This window comes from Ochlerotatus camptorhynchus, unplaced genomic scaffold (assembly GCF_037179485.1).
Source record: "Ochlerotatus camptorhynchus isolate MF236.1 unplaced genomic scaffold, CSIRO-AGI_Acam_v1.1 ptg000639l, whole genome shotgun sequence".
Taxonomy (NCBI): Eukaryota; Metazoa; Arthropoda; class Insecta; order Diptera; family Culicidae; genus Ochlerotatus; species Ochlerotatus camptorhynchus.
In genome coordinates, this window is record NW_027041118.1 from 478,804 (window position 1) to 495,552 (window position 16,749).

Below are 16,749 nucleotides of genomic sequence, written 5' to 3' on the forward strand. Positions count from 1 at the left end.
ATGAAATTCAGGGAAAAATTTCTGCAAAGTTCCAATATCTTCAAAGAAGATCAGAGAAGTTTAAAGATTTTCGAGCAGTTTTGTTATGTTCAGAGATGTTTCAAGTATAGCAACTAAGATCAGAGCAAAGCAGATTCCATTAATAAATTGCAGGAACTTTCAAGAAGTTCCGAAGAATTATGGAATATTCCGAGAATTTCAAGGAATGCGCTGAAAATTTCTATAAATATGTGGAGTTTTCAAGGAAGTTCCATGAATGTTAGGAAAATTGTTGGTACGCTCGATAATTTCCGAAAACTACTTGAAAAATTAGGAACCGTAATAGAAAATTCAACAACTTCTAGAATATTTAGGAAATTTCAAGCAAGTTTTGATTTTTGAATCGAAGTTCCATGAGCTTTAAGGAAGTATCGAAAACATCTCAATATTTAGGAGTTAATCAAACAAGTACCCCTGCACTATTTTTGTGTCGAAATGTTCATCAAAATATGTAGAATCTTATCACATAATTAGTATTTGAATATATTTACCCCATTCTGAGATTTGATTTATGTAAAATATTATGTTTTGAACAAATTAACTCATGTATCTTTTGTGAATTACGACTAAGTCATTTTTTAAGAAAATCGGACACCCTAATGACAAAAAACGGGTCAAACATTTTGCGATAAGGAACAAAACTACAAACTTAGTAAAATTGATGTAAATTTAGGTTCTCTGAGACTGACATATACGAGTGTCAATTTTGTCATAAAAGTCATAATAGACGCGAAATTCAGCTCAATCAAACGTACTTTCGATCTTTTCAGTCTCGGAGCACTTAATTTTACATGACATGTTTGTTTACGTCTCATTCTTTATGTCAAAGATGGATTCCGTCACGTGTAAAATTAGGTTTTTCTAAGTGTGTACCATGTTTTCAGAAATTCTGAGAACGACTATATCGTTTAGCTATAGAATGACTGATATTTAAATTATTGGATTAAACGAACGACCTACAAAACCGTGCCATCAAATCTAGTTTAGAAATCACTTCAGCTGCAACTTACTCAAATCATACATTATTCAACGGGTTCCATTAACCCAATTCCGTCCCGGCAATCAAAGTCCTGTTGCTCATATTTCCTAATAGCACAAACCATTTTCAAGCTTTCCCAACTTCCCCTGATGTCATGTGGGCTAAATTCCCATACTCGGCGTGTGGTCGCTACCGTCATCTTCGAAATGTCACGTTCCATGTTCCCGGGAAGAGTCAGTCAGCCAGTGGGGATGCTTTATAAATTATTAACAACGATAATTGCACCACCAAACCCCTCCGGTGTCCTTTCCGCCTGCTGTCAATGATGTCGGTCATTGTACGTGCGTCACAGAAAGGGAAACGCAAAAGCCCTACCTCATCCTCATCGAGTCGTCCTCGTGTCCATCCAGCAGCTGCACAATTTCGCAAGGTCCTCTCATCAGGTTCGCCTGTTGGCCTGGCACTCAACAACAACAATAACAGAAACCGGCAGATACGTGATAATCCTTTTAGGTCACATGTCCGCCTTCGGTTCTGCCTCGATCCGCGAAATCCTCTTCTCGCACAATAAGGGTTCTTGTTTAATTTAATTTTGTTACGTTCTCAAGAGCAGTTGTCCCTGAAAAACGACACACACGGTCACCGGTCTTTTCTGTCAACCGGCTGTTTGCGCCTCTGCGTGTACGACCAAACAGGATCCGTCGCCGTCGTCAGTGCACCCGTCGCACATGCAAAATTAAAACGTGTTTTTTTTTTTTTTCTTCGCTGCACTAATTCAGCTCATCTGTTGCATCCAGTGAATTTATATTGCACGCTCACTTTAAATTTAGCACTCACTGTGACAGTTTTCTAAATGACTGACTATTCTGGATATAAACAGGATCAAGTTACCCACTTTCCGATGAATTTCGCACTTGAGTTGACATTCACGGTGACACTTTCTGTTGCAAATATTCCGACGAAAATAACATTGACACTAACTTTGCCAATACGATTGAATCAAAACAACAAAAAAGTGAATAACCGTCGTTCCCTAAACTTCACGTTCTCGATTACAACACACCCATCTGCAGCCGGCTTCATATGATTCTTCTCGGGTACGTAAATACCTATATCCTATTTGACGACGGTGGCACAACTACATACACACCCGAAGATGCTCTCAATCTACAAACACTGTGCTATTGTTTGATCCTTTTGTATCCTTCTTGACACTTTTTCGACCCATCAAACGAATCTCGATACCTATTCCACTATCCTGCATTCAATTTTCCATTGAAATATCACGTATTCACCCTCAACACACACTTCCAATTCAGTTGCCGATACAATACGGACACGATACAACGTTCCTCGCCGATATGCCTCAAGATTCAAACTAACAACACTGACCGATCGACCCGACTCAAGCCCCAACGTTCGTTCGTTCGCACAGCTAAGCGCGCGGTTCTTGCTCTTTCCCATTCTCTGCACACTGCACTGTAGCCAGCCACCCAGCCGTCCGTCAACAGTGAGGGATCAGGCCGCAGTTGCACCACTACATAACCACTTTCGTATGGTTTGTGAGTTGTGTTGATGGTTGACGGTTTCCCATTCGTTGCCATTTTTCTCTGTTTTGTTTTGTTTTGAAACTTTCCGAGCATTTTCTGAACTCGGAGAAAAGGAATTTCGAGAGAAAATCGAAGAGAAGACGTTTCCAGCTGATTGTGCGAGAAGGGTGATGGGTGCTCCGGAAAAAACGGGATGCAAGATGTGCGGTTGTTCAGAGGATCGGCGAGCTGGGTCGCGCCCATCAATGCGAGACCTTTTTTCTTGTTAGGCGAAAAGCTTTAGAAAATGGTACAACCGCGACATCTGAATGTGAAATTGCAGGCACAAGCCGATGTGCGAAGCTTAGGAAAGCTTAGAGAGATTAGAGGGTGAGAGCAAATTTATGCTGCCGAGAGAGAGAGAGAGTGAATCTTGCTCATGGATAGGTTGGTGGTGGTGAAAAGCATAGATTGTGGGATGCATACGGGGTGGTGTAGCTCCCACGAGAAAGTAGATAAAGCTTTGTGCTACGATACATGTTTAGCGTTCAGAGTCATAAGGGCCTAACTGCGATGAATGATTCTCTTAATCGATTTGCCCTCTGAATTACAACAGTTAAGTGAACCAGTTAAAAAAAATCAATTCCAATAATGTAAAAGGTTGTTATAGGCTAGAAAAGCAACAGCAGCAGCTACAAAAGAAAAATTCCATAAAGATAATCAATAATTGTATTGATGCTGACCGCTGGATATGTAGGGAAAATGACGGCTTCAACATGATAGACCATTTTCGGCAACCCAAATTGAATCGCTAATTTCATTGGATTTTCTCACGAAAACACTTCGCTGAATGCATTTCATTCAATTTGATTATATTTTTACCACTGAGAAAAAGCAATCTAGCAGGGTTTTCTTGAAATGAAACACACGCACTACAAAATGCTGCTGATTTCAAGTTGCCGATGAAAGCACAGCTGTTTAACACGCAGCTCAAACAGAAAGGTTGCCGAATAAAAAGATGTTGCCCACAATAGTCGCTCTCACTAGAGAAGTTTGGAGCTTTGCAAAAGCGTTTCAAAACAGTTTTGACAATTATTTCGACTGAAATTGTTAAGGCCCACGCACATTAGATCCGGATTGGACACGTTGTGGCAAAATGACAGCTAAATCTATTTTCTAACTGTCAAATTTACGTCAACGCAACGCAAACGGATCTAATGTGGGTGGCCCTTTAGAGCAGTTGACAGCAAAAGATTGCAAAGCAAACCAATACTGCATATATGTGCGTTCCTGAGAGAAACAAGCTATAGAAAGATGGTCGCTGCTTAGGTTGTCGAGAATGCGTAAATTCCCGTATAATTAAAAATAAACGCTACATAAAGCGCGTTAAGCTCTCACCAAAAGTAAGGCAGGAGGTGTTTATTTGAAATATCATTATTTGTTTGGGGTTAATTCGGATGGAATTCCACATACTTCCATGGCGCTTCAATTTGTGCACCATGAAAATTTACCAGCTGCAGCGCCACCTAGAGCCAAAAATGTGAAAGTGTCTCGTTCTCCCATATATTTTGGCAAATTTTCCCTTACACACTTCAAGCCCTTTGAGGAAAGACTTCCCGTGCTGCAAATGACTTTATATTTTGGGAGGGCGTTTTTGGCCATCCAAACTACCGTTCCATCCATTTGCATTTGAAACTCCAGGATTGACCGGTATTGGAGAATCTATGACAAAAGGTCGAATGGACAAAAGGTCGAAGGAAGTGTGATCGAAACGACAAAATGTCAAAAGGACAAAAGGATGAATGGACAAAAGGCCGAATTGAATTTAGAGGGAGAAAAGGTCGATTTGAACTTAGAGGGATTTAGAGACGAACCAGCCTAAGGCTGAAAGTCTCTTTAATAAAGAAACAAACAAAAAATTTAGAGGGAGAAAAGGTCAAATTAAACTAAGAGGGAGAAAAGGTCGAATTTAACTTAGAGAGAGAGAAAAGGTCGAACTGAACTTAGAAGGAGAAAAGGTCGAATTGAACTTGGAGGGACAAAAATTCGAAGGGACAATAGTTCGAATTAACGGCGCCGGTGTAGTGGTAAGCGTGATTACCTCTGACCCCAGCAGGCCTGTTCCCAGTCGGCGCCGCCGGGATGTTCTGAGGCATAACATCTCTGATCACGCCTTCCTTCGGATGGGAAGTAAAGCCGTTTGTCCCCGGTTCATGAGTTGATGGGTCGATAGGTAGGGTCCAGGTGTGGGAGCTGCCTTCCTGGCACGTCGGTAGCATTGGTGCTCAGCACGGAAAACAAGATCGACGGAAAAGACAAACCAAAGGAAAAAAAAATAGTTCGAATTGAATTTAGAGGGACAAAAAATCGTTATGGACAAAAGATTGAATGGACAAAAGGTTGAATCTACAAAAGGTCGAAGAACAAAAGGTCGAATTAACAAAAGGTCGAAATGGACAGTAGGTCGAAATGGACAAAATGTCGATATGGACAATAGATCGAATGGACAAAAAGGTCTTAGAGGGTCAAGAAATTGAAGGGGAAATAGGTCGAATTAAAATTAGAAGGACTAAAGGTCAAATGGACGAAAGGTCGAATGAACAAATGGTCGAAGTGGAAAAAGGTCAAAATGGACTAAATATCGATATGGACTAGAGGTGGAATGGACAAAAAGTTGAAATGTACTAAAGGTCAATATGGACAAAAGGTAGAATGGAAAAAGTCAAGTGAAGAAAAGTTAAAAAAAATCATCATTATTTTATTTCAATTATTCTATTATTGTGATTTTTAGCCGTTGACTAAATCTTTACTAAATATCAAAATTGACAAAATATTGTTTAGTACGTTTTTGCTCAAAGTTTAAATGAACTTTAAAAAAATACTCCGAAAGAACTACTCACGATTAAAGAAGGAACATATTCTATAGATAGGCAGTTATTTATTTCTTGAATTGCCGTGACACTCACAGACTATTTTTAACGTAGGATTACGCCTTTCGGCAACATATTGGGGGTGCAATTTGAAAAATGTAAATTCGACCGCATTACGAAAAGTGGTCAGGTTTTAACCACATATAACTCTGTTAGTAGCGGATGCATTTTAATTCTAAACAAACTAATCGAATAGAAATTTTGCTACGAATCTGCAAAAATGAACTTTTTATTAATTTTTAATAGGTCACTATTGAAAATTACTCAAATGTCCAACTGTGGCAATGGTGATAAAAAAAATTCACCGAGTGCCTGCAAAAACCGCTTTGCCTAACACCATCCGGTTTCACTGAACGGTGCCTTTTCAATCACCGTGTGGTGGTGTCAGGTCGGTCGTCAGCAGCAGTGCTTTCAGCGCGTGGCGTTGAACATTGTACACAACAAAAGCTGCGGCTTACATGAGCGTCCATTTACCGAAAAAGGAGGAAGAAGCCTCACCGCTACTGATCGGAATCCATCTTTGTGAGTCGCTGTGGGCCAACTATGCCCAGTGCGTCACCCTCGTTCCAAACAACATACAGCTCGCCAGCCTCATCCGTGTTGAACACCCTAATAGCTCAGCATTACTCCAACCATCATGACCACCATAAATTGTTGATTTTTAAGAGTTAATATTAATTGAACGTTCGGTCACCTTGCTGTCAGGCACATCACCCCCAAAGCTCTATGATAATGTACGCAGCAGCCAAACGTTTGAGGTCAAATGCGTAACATTATTAAAGCAGTACATACAATTTCTCGCAATGACCGAATATCACATGACCTTGTCAATTAATCAGAAACACTTCGAATTAAGGTAAGGTTCCTCCTGGAAAAGCTAGAAAAAATCAAAAAAATCTCGAATTTATATGATTGATCGGGAATGTCTTACGATTCGAAAATGTTAGCATGAAACTCCTCCAATTAATTTTCTCCCTCTATATTATTTATTGAATTTTCGTGCGAAACCATCAGAAAACGAGGCGTTTCTGTGATGGGAAAAGTGGTTTCCCTAACAAAATCGCCGAATAATGATACCGAGCACGTCAACTCTAGGGTTGTGTCTTGGATACAACCTCTTACTTTTGACGTAGAACTACGTCTTTGTCGACTAAACTGGGGTGCAAATCAAAATATATGTGTGGTGAAGGAGTGTTAGGTTTTGAACGCTTGTAACTTAATCATTTATGGATGAAATTAAAATCCAAATCCGTCAATCGATAGGATATTACATTACAAACCAGCTAAAATAAATATTTTATCCAATTTTTCTCTAATTAAACTTTTGAAAATGTACAAATGATAATTTAATCACTGTTTTCATGAAATAAGCCTTTTTCCCAAACCCAGTCATCATAAACGAATACCACTTGGTTGCACATCATTCTGCTTGAACCTGAAAAGATATAAATCACCGCTGCTCTCCTGCCTCTGCTCATGGTTTTTCATCATTCACTGCTTGATCGTCAAGCAGTCCAGTCCGGTTTCGTCCGATCTCTCTCTTGAGTATTAGTGTTTTAGTTTTGTGACAGTCCGTTCGCGTCTCCCTTTCGCAGTGATAAGTGAAACATCGTTCGATCCCAGTATGGGAAAACCGCCGCGTGGTGATGCGGTTGCAAGCTCGTCCGGGAAGCGTTCCCGTCAGGAAATCGCCAACGTTCAGTCGGCCTCGAAAAAGCTGCTGTCCAACAACCGGTACGCCATTCTGGAAAATGGTGATGAACCGGAAATAAAGAAGAAGGAGAAACTACCACCCTTTTTTGTCAAGGGATTCCCGCCTGGACATCGGGAAAACATCGAGTACTACATCGAGAAAGGCTTCTTGGAGTGCACCATGCGCCTGTGCTCTGAAGGCATCATGCTGATGGTGCCAGCAAGGAAGGACTACAAGGCCGTTGCTGCTGAAGCAGAAAAAATAGGAGTATTTCTCTCACGACATCGAGGAGGACAAGCCGCTCAAGGTGGTCGGGCGTGGTCTGCCAGATATGGAAATCGCCGCGCTGTCGGATGAGCTGAAGAAGAACGGCCTAAGGCCATCGCAAGTCTTCAGGATGAATCGGCACGACGCCTCCCGCAAGTACCGTGACCAACTGTATTTGGTCCACCTCGAGCGAAACACAACGTGTTTGAAGGACCTGCAGTGTATTCGGGCGCTTTTCCACATCGTGGTTAAGTGGGAACGCTACCAACCTTGCCCCCGTAACGTCACCCAATGCTCAAACTGCCTCATGTTTGGGCATGGGACCAAAAATTGCCACATGGCTCATCGCTGCAACGAATGTGGCAAACAACACGAACCCGAAGAATGCGAGAGCATGGAGAACGCCGATTCACAATGCGCCAACTGTGGTGTAGCACATCGAGCTACCAGCAAGTCTTGTCCGAAGCGTGCGGAATTCATGGAAATCCGCAAAAGGTCCTCCACGCAGAACCAGCCGGGTCGGAAAAAGGTACCAGTTCGCAATGATCAGAATTTCCCCGTCATTAGCCAACGGCGTCCGATTCCGATTCTTCCGCCACTACCGCTCAACAACCGTTTGGCTGCTGCTGCTGCATCGGTCCCGCCAACTGCTGAGGTGCCAAACCATCCGGCTAATCCGAGCCGTCAGTCCTATGCGGCAACGGTTTCGTCCCCTCCCCCGGGTCTATCGTGGCATCGAGATGATGCCCTACCATCGCATGAAAACGAAGAGCTACTCACAACAGAGGAACTTATCACCATCATGGCAGAAGCAATCATCATCAAGCGCTCCTGCAGAACCAGAACCGAGCAGATTCTTGCTGCATCACGTTTCATCGACAATTATGGACCGTGAAACCATCAAGATCGCCAACTGAAACGCTTGCTCGCTCAAGAGCAAGATCATCGAGTTCGTTGACTTTCTCAACAAACAAAACATCGACATTGCCGTTATCACCGAAAGCCACCTGAAACCGGAGGTAAACGTTTACCTTCCTGACTTCCGGCTTTTAAGACTAGATCGAACCAACTCCGGGGGAGGAGGAGTTGCTATTGTTGTAAGGAGAAACATCTGCTGTCGGCTTCTGCCGAGCTTTCAGCTGAAAACCTTCGAAGCTTTAGGGGTAGAAGTCTCCACTCCTGTCGGCCCTATCACCATCATTGCGACGTACTGCCCCAAGCAAATCACCATCAGGGACGGGTCGGCAGCAGACCTGCGGAAGGACATCATCAAACTAACTCGACGGCGCGAAAAGTACATCATTGCTGGCGACCTGAACGCGAAATACCAGGCTTGGGGCAGTAGTCGACGCAACCAAAACGGCACCATCCTCAACGACGACCTGCAAGAGGCTCGCTACACCATATTAGCGCCGAACTCTCCCACCCGGTTGAGCCGGTCTGGCGTTCACTCCACCATATCCTCATCAGCAACATGGGAGACAACATCTCGCTACCTGTGACCCATAAGGAGCTGAGTTCGGACTACTATCCGGTGGTGGCCGAAGTAGGCTCATCTGTCAACCGATTCCAAGCTTCCCGACGCAACTACCATCGTGTCAGCTGGAAGCAGTTCCAATCAAGGTAGCAAAGACTCATTTCAGCTAAAACAATGTTTTTCTAAATTATGAAAAAATTAGATGCCATGATCAAATTTTGAATTGGTAGGATACAAGAAGAGGTTGCAAAGAATGTGTTTGACATATTAAACCTGTTTATTTCACTTCATGAGAGTCACAATCAGCGATTTTTCACAAACTCACTCACTCACTCACTCACTCACTCACTCACTCACTCACTCAGCGATCAGCAAATCGCTGATTGTGACTCATAGAAAGCAAAATTTACAGGTTTTATGTTTCCAACGCATACTTTGTAACCTCTTCTTGTAAGTTACAAGTAAAACATGCCATCATACCATCTCTTGGTTTTATTATTTCGAAAAACATTATTTTAGCTGAAATGAGTCTTTGCAACCTTGGTTCCAATACTGTGTCGACTCCACTGTCGACTACGGTGTACTTCCGGAGACGCCCGAAGATGTTGACCGGTGTCTGCGTTCCATCGAGGAGGCGATATCCCGGGCCAGGGACCAACACGTGCCAGTATCCAGACAGGTGAGCAATACTCTGAACCTTGATAGAATTACCAAAGATCTCATCAGACTCCGTAAATCCATCCCAAGGCAATACCAGCGTTCTGGTTTGCGTGTCTTGAAGACCCATTGCAATCATTGTCTTACAAAAACCATCCAAGCCAGGATGGTGGACCTCAAAATCCGCTCTCTCCCAGATTGTGCAAAGCCCTTCTGGAAACTAACGAAAATTCTTAAAAACAAGCCCAGGCCCATTCCACCACTGATCCCACTGGATCGTCCAGGCGACCCAGTGGTTCATCTGATAACTCCAGAAGAGAAGGCTGCCGCGATAGGTCAACATTTCGTCAGCTCCCATAATCTCGGACAAAACATCGTCAGCCCTCATGAATCTGAGGTTGCTGAAAATGCAACCAATCTTCATAAGATTCCTAACATTTTTTCCAGAGGAATCCGAGATTACGGCTGACGAACTGTTGGCCTATATCAAATCATCTTAAAACATGAAGGCCCCAGGTTTCGACAACATCCTGAATCTGGAACTCAAACACTTGAGTTCCAGACTCTACAACCATCAGTGCCTCAGACTTGGCTACTTCCCCTCGTGTTGCAAGTCAGCTAAAGTCATACCCATCCGGAAACCTGGGAAGGATCCGTCCTCACCTTCAAGTTATCGACCAATCAGCCTTCTCTCAGGGTTATCAAAACTGTTCGAAAGAGCAGTCTACCACCGGCTCCTAACCTCTGCGAACAAAACAACATCTTACTCGAGGAACAGTTTGGTTTTCGGAAAGGTCGTTCGACCGTCCACCAGCTGACTCGAGTGACAAACATTCTGAGACGGAACAAGTCTGTTTCGAAAACATCTGCCATGGCGTTGTTGAACGTTGAAAAAGCGTTCGACAATGTCTGGCATGATGGCCTGGTGTTCAAATTGCAGTAGTACGGTCTTCCAATATTCCTAGTGAAGATAATAAACAACTATCTATCGGACAGGACGTTCCGAGTCTCTCTGAATAGCATCACATTGGATGCTTTCAACATCGGTGCCGGAGATCCACAAGGAAGCATCCTTGGCCCCATTCTATTCAACCTGTTCACCTCCGATATGCTGGCTCTCCTTGATGGTGGATTGTTGTGTCTGTTCGCAGATGACACATCCATCGTCTACAAGGGTAGGGTCATCGGAGCTCTGACTGCCAAACTTCAGAGAGGCCTGGACGTCCTGTTTGAATATTTCAACAGCTGGAAGATCCGTATCAACGCGGCAAAGACCCAGGTCATCATCTTTCCACACTCAAAATCTCCCAGACGTGTTCCGTCTGAAAATAATAAGATCTGCTTAAACGGCTCAGTGGTGGAATGGTCCAAAGAGGTCGTGTACCTCGGGCTAACATTAGACAGCAAGCTTCTTTTCAGGGAGCACGTTGACAAAACCAAAACCAAGTGCAACATCTTGATAAGATCGTTGTATCGACTCATCAATAGGAGGTCTACCCTGTCCCTGAAAAATAAGCTTGCTGTCTACAAACAAATCATCCTTCCCGTAATAGAATACGGGATGCCAATCTGGGAGAGTTGCGCAAAAAGCCACCATCTTAAACTTCAAAGGATCCAGAACAAGATCCTGAGAATGATCCTCAACAGTCCACCGCGGACTAGAAACTCTGAGGTCCACCGCCTGGCTGGTCTTCAGACACTAGAGCTACGGAGAGCTGCCTCCATCGCAAGGTTCAAAGATTGCTGTAGGCGATCCGACCAACAGATCGTCAGGGATCTGGCACGTTAGGTTAAATTAGGTTAAGTAGGTAGAATTAAAACATTCAAACAACATACTTCACAAGAAGAAAATTGAAAAACATTACACAGTAAAACACAACATGTACAACACAAAATCAAAAAGTTCACCAAAGATGAAGAGTCCTTCTGGCTAACCTCTTGCCCTGTATTAGCAATTGTAAACCACATAACAAATCAAAAATAAAGAAGAATTTTACTACTTTTACTACTGCCTCTGCTCATTACCGCTTCGGACGGCGTGGCACTAGGTCCTGCAGCAAGCAGGACTAAGTCAGCGGCTAAAGGTGGATCACGGCGTGTCCACCACAATGAGGAATGTGACACAATGAGGAATGAGGAAAAGCAATGTATGCAAACCACCTCCCCCTTCACAACAACCTACCCCCCCCCCCCCCCCCCCCCGCTTAAAAATAACCCGAAAAAGACATGGACTTTAACGATCACTTTTTCCAGGAAATAAATTTTAAACAAACCACAATTACTAGTAAAAACAGAAGTTTTTCCCTTAATTTCTTCTCGCACCAAAACTTTCAAATTTGAGAAAAAAATTGCTTGAAAGACATATTTGATGATATTAAGTTGGTGATTTACACACAACTGACGGTAAAACATATCTGGTACTCCTATATATGCAATTATATTAACATCCAAAGTCCATCCTCTTTTACATATTCTGCTCAAAAGAAACGTTCTGCCCACCACCATTTATAATAAAATGGCGGGAAATCCTGCCAGTTGCGGAGCTTATAGCGAATTCGTTTATTATCGGGGTTAACACCAGTTCCAACCCAGTGCGAAACCGAACTTTTTGTCAGTGTGAACATCAACCTGAGCTAGGTTTTAAAAACAAACGAGCAAACTGACGTTTGTCAGAAAACAAGCAGACCCAATCTTGATACCCGATCCAGGTTGGAACTGAATAATAAACGAATTCACTATTAGAAAGTATGTTTTGTGCAGAATATGTAAAAAAAGGAGGGACTTCGGATGTTAACCTAAATGCATATATCCTGCATCATAGATAGAGATAGATAGATTGGTTCTACGTCATACTACGGTCGTGTCTAGGACACAACCCTTTAATTTTTTTACACGGTTAGTGCCGCTGAGTCGCAATTTACTCGGTACTTTTTTAACGATTTCTCGACAACGATACAACCTATCGACTTGATTCCAATCACATTATCCGTTTCAAGCTATAGGTAATCAAATGGCATACTTAAAAAAAAAAAAACACAATTTTTGGTGCAAATACAGAAATTTTTAAAATATGTCTATATGGACCATAGCATGCTATAATTACGAATGGCATCAAAATCCGATTTATAAAAAATATTTAAGCATGTGAAAAATCTAAATCTCGGTAGTTTTTTTTTACGTGGTTTTTATATATCCCCCGCGTAAAAAGCGACTCCAGTGTAATTTCCTTTTCCATATGTACCGTTGGATTTGATAAAGAATCAGAAATTGTTTAGATTTTGTTCAACATGTAACACTTACGGCTTACGAGTTTCGATTCCATCTAAACGCATTAAAACGACACGGTATTTTCTTCATCATTCGGATGAAGACTGAAAAAAATGATTCGCTTGGAGCGCTTTTGTTTTTGAGAACAATGAGTGTCACCATCAGGTATGATAGGATTTGTGTTACAGCTTTTGGACATAAGAATAGGATCGAACGTATTGTTGATTTGTGCACGGTGAAATCATTGATATTATCTACTCGATAAAATGGAAATAGGCGGTTACGATAAATTAGTGCTCAACCTTACGTTTTTGACGTAGGACTACGTCAGTGATTTCTATATGGGAGTACACTTTGTGAAAACCAAAAAATGGAACAAGTAACGAAATTATGAAAGATTTTGAACGTTAATAACTCAGCTGCCCCTGGACCAATTTCAATAATTTTATCACCAATCGATCAGAAATATTTCTACGCATCGCTTCCGACTGTTGGTTTTCAAGAACAATTTAAACAGTAGTAAATGTTAAACATTACCCAAGAGCGTCGAAATAACCAACAAATCCCCCAATACCGTACATGCATATGCTGCTTCCCTAACACAGTCATCAGAGAGTCGCTGGTAGACGAAAAAAGTCCAAGTGTAATTCGCCTCCAATCTTCGGGCGTGGGCGAAGAGGGAGAATTCAATTGCGTAACATTTTGCACACTCATCGTCATATTCAGAACCACACAAAATGCTCTCCAGAGTTGTAATCTTGTAACCAAACTTGGAAACAGGGGTGCAATCATCGACTTTCTGTTTCGTTGATAACTCGACGGCAAACACATTCATTGATACGTTTATTGTTCTGGATGATAGAAGAACGTAGCAGAAATAGTGCGTAATAGGTTAGTGAAGCCGTGGTCATCAAAAAAGGAAATTGATGAAGAGTATTGACTATCGCCCCTAGCAATGGAAACTAGCATAGCAATGGAAACTAGCATCGCACAGCTTTTGGTTCTTGTGTTACACTTGCTGGTTGCAATTCTGCTGTTCGGCATTTTCGAAGGACCACCAAAAAACATGAAATTACACTAGGGATGCCTAAAAGTCCAATAATTCGATTAACGATTAATCGTAAAGATTTTCCAGCTATTCGTTTAAATATTTATTGAATTTTTAATTATTCGAGCGCATAACCGACATTCCTTCTTATTTCTACTCGTTTGATTCAGCGCAGTTGAGAAAATTAATAAAAGTACTAATTTATCTGAACTGGCATAGAGAAGAACCATGACGTGAAACAGGATCATAAACTCGCCGAAAAAAGTGTTAAGTGTCTTTCTGCTAAAGGCTAAGTTTTACCAACTTGTTGAGAGAAGGAGTTTAACGAGAAAAACTAAAAAAAGTAAGAGGTTGTATCCAAGGCACGACCGTAGATTTAACGTAGGATTACGTACTTGGTATCAATATTCGGCGTCTGTGTTAGGGAAACCACTTTTTCCCATCACGGAAACGCCTGGTTTTTTGATGACAAAAATACGCATTTTCGTGCTCAAAACGCACGGAATTTTTGGTTTATTCAGTAGATAATGAAAAAAGCGAAAATTGATTGAAGGAATTTCTGGCTAAGATTTTCCAATCGCGAGATATTCGTGATCAATCATATACATTCGAGATTCTTTTGCTTTAGCTTTCTAGCGACAGGCAGAAAACCCTACCTTAATTCGAAGTGTTTCTGGTTGATTGTCGAGGTCATGTGGTATTCGGTCTCTGCCCAAGTAACAATTTAGGTTGGAGGGTTCTGTAGACCATGCTTTAGACTTCTAGAATGGTATAAAACCGCGACAAAACTTGCAATGTTGCTTGGGTGCGATATTTTGTATGTATCACTTCAATACTGTTACGCATTTGACCACAAACGTTTGGTTTCTGAGTGCATTATCAAAGAGCTTTCGAACGTTCAATGAAAATTAACTCTTAAACAATAATAATTGATGGGGGTCCTGAAAAGAACCGTTGTGTCGTGGTGGTTGAGTAATGCTGAGCTATTAGAGTGTTCAGCACGTATGAGGCTGGCGAGCTGTATGTTGTTTGGAACGATGGTGACCCGCTTGGCATAGCTGACCCACAGCACCTCACGGAGAGTTACTGATTCCGATCAGGAGCGGTACGGCTTCTTCCTTCTTCTTTGGTGAATCGAGGGCACTTAAGGGCAGCCTTGATAGCTAGCTGCTTTCGGGGAGCCTTTCGTTGTGTACTGGAGAAAAATGTACAACGCCAAGTGCCGAAAGTACTGCTGCTGATGATGACGAACGACCGTACATCACCACACACGGTGATTGAAAAAGCACCGTTCGGTGAGACCGGATGAAGTTTGATTTTGGAATCTGTGTTAGGGAAAGCGTTTTTTGTAGGCAATCGGTGATCATTTCGATCACCATTGCAACAGTTGGACATTTGTGATCTTTTGAAAATTGGTAAAGTTTTCATTTTAGCAGAATTTCAATCGAAATTGATTTAGAATTAAAATCCATCTGCTATTGACAGAGTTATAAATAGTCAAAATCTGGCCACTTTTCGTAACGTGGTCGATTTTGGTTTTTTTGCAACTGCACCCCCCTGTTGCCGAAAAACGTAATACTACTTCAAAAGGGGAGGAGTTTTAGCTGGGTGGACACTGATATTCTGCGGCCTTCCAACCTGTCGCAGACACCAGTTCAACTCCTGTCCAGCAGCAGACGGGTCTAGACTCTTGCGAGTGCCCAATTATTGAACCGAAGAATAAGGGATTGTCCGGTACGATTTGCTGATCAAGCTGCCCACACGTCATCATCATCTTCCAAAGGCTTTAAGCCTGTAATACCATTGACCCTTTTCAGGGCCACCAAGATTTTCCAAAAAAGTTAAATTTCTGAACATGTCCCAACTAAAATTCATATCAACAGGTTCTTTTCAGGGCAATCATATTCATACTAAATAGTATAAACAGAGAGAACCCGGATCAAATTCCTATTCCTACACAAAATACAAGCTCCTGCATTTATTATATAAGACCTCGCTTGTGGTTTTTTTCGATTCAAGCCCAGTTTTTTCGATGTTCCATTCTGATTGCAAAAAGCAGTCGTCTTTTCATTCTTCTGTATATTTCACATGACATCGCTGCTTTTTGCAATCTAAAATGATGTGTCGACATAACTGGGTTTGAATGTTGGAAATTGCCCCAACATAAATTGCCCCTTATGCCAGAAGATTCATCGTGCTTCCGATTCCATAATTTTCCCACAATTATCCAATTAACAAACCTCCTTATTTTCAAAATCCCTTTCCAACCCATAAACTTGCGAAGCGCAATGAAATCGCGACTAATTTTAAGCTCCAGTAATCCTCCACCGGCGATACTGTTGGATGTCCCGCAAAAGCATAAGTACAGTGAATCGAAATAGTAAAATAAAAAAAAAAAAGAAAAATCACTCCGATTCGGAAATCCATTTTCGCGAGCAAATATTTACAGACTCCGATGAAAACAGCTTAACCGCACGAACCCAAAATGAAGAACGCGGGTGGAAATGGGAATAACAGCGTGAAGAAAAACAGAAACTTTAATAGCCCGATCCCCTGCCGTTATTTGCTCTTGGTTTAACGCCCTGCTCTTCTACATTTTCAAGACGATCTCAGCTCGTAACTGCTGCACCCTACTGAAGCGAGAGTGGGTTTCGACGCTGCTACTGGTTCGAGCTTTAAGAATACAAGAAAAAGGAAAATTTTCCACCCACCCAACGCAAGTTCGGTCTGGCGGAAGGTCAGAGTTGTTTTACCCCGGCTTGTTTCTTTCCTTCAATGTGCTGCTGCAGGTAGGTAGGTACCTAATAAGGTGAGTCCGGATTGAGAGGAGCTTACTTAAGTACTTGAGATCTGGGCATCCACG

The 16,749-nt window shown here is 42.1% G+C and overlaps 1 protein-coding gene across 2 annotated transcripts in view; it reads right to left on the reverse strand.

The window, feature by feature from the left end:
* RhoGEF3 (Rho guanine nucleotide exchange factor 3) overlaps positions 1 to 16,749 on the reverse strand; it is a 623,028-nt gene that overhangs the window by 202,566 nt on the left and 403,713 nt on the right. The gene's annotated exons all lie outside the window — the stretch shown is intronic.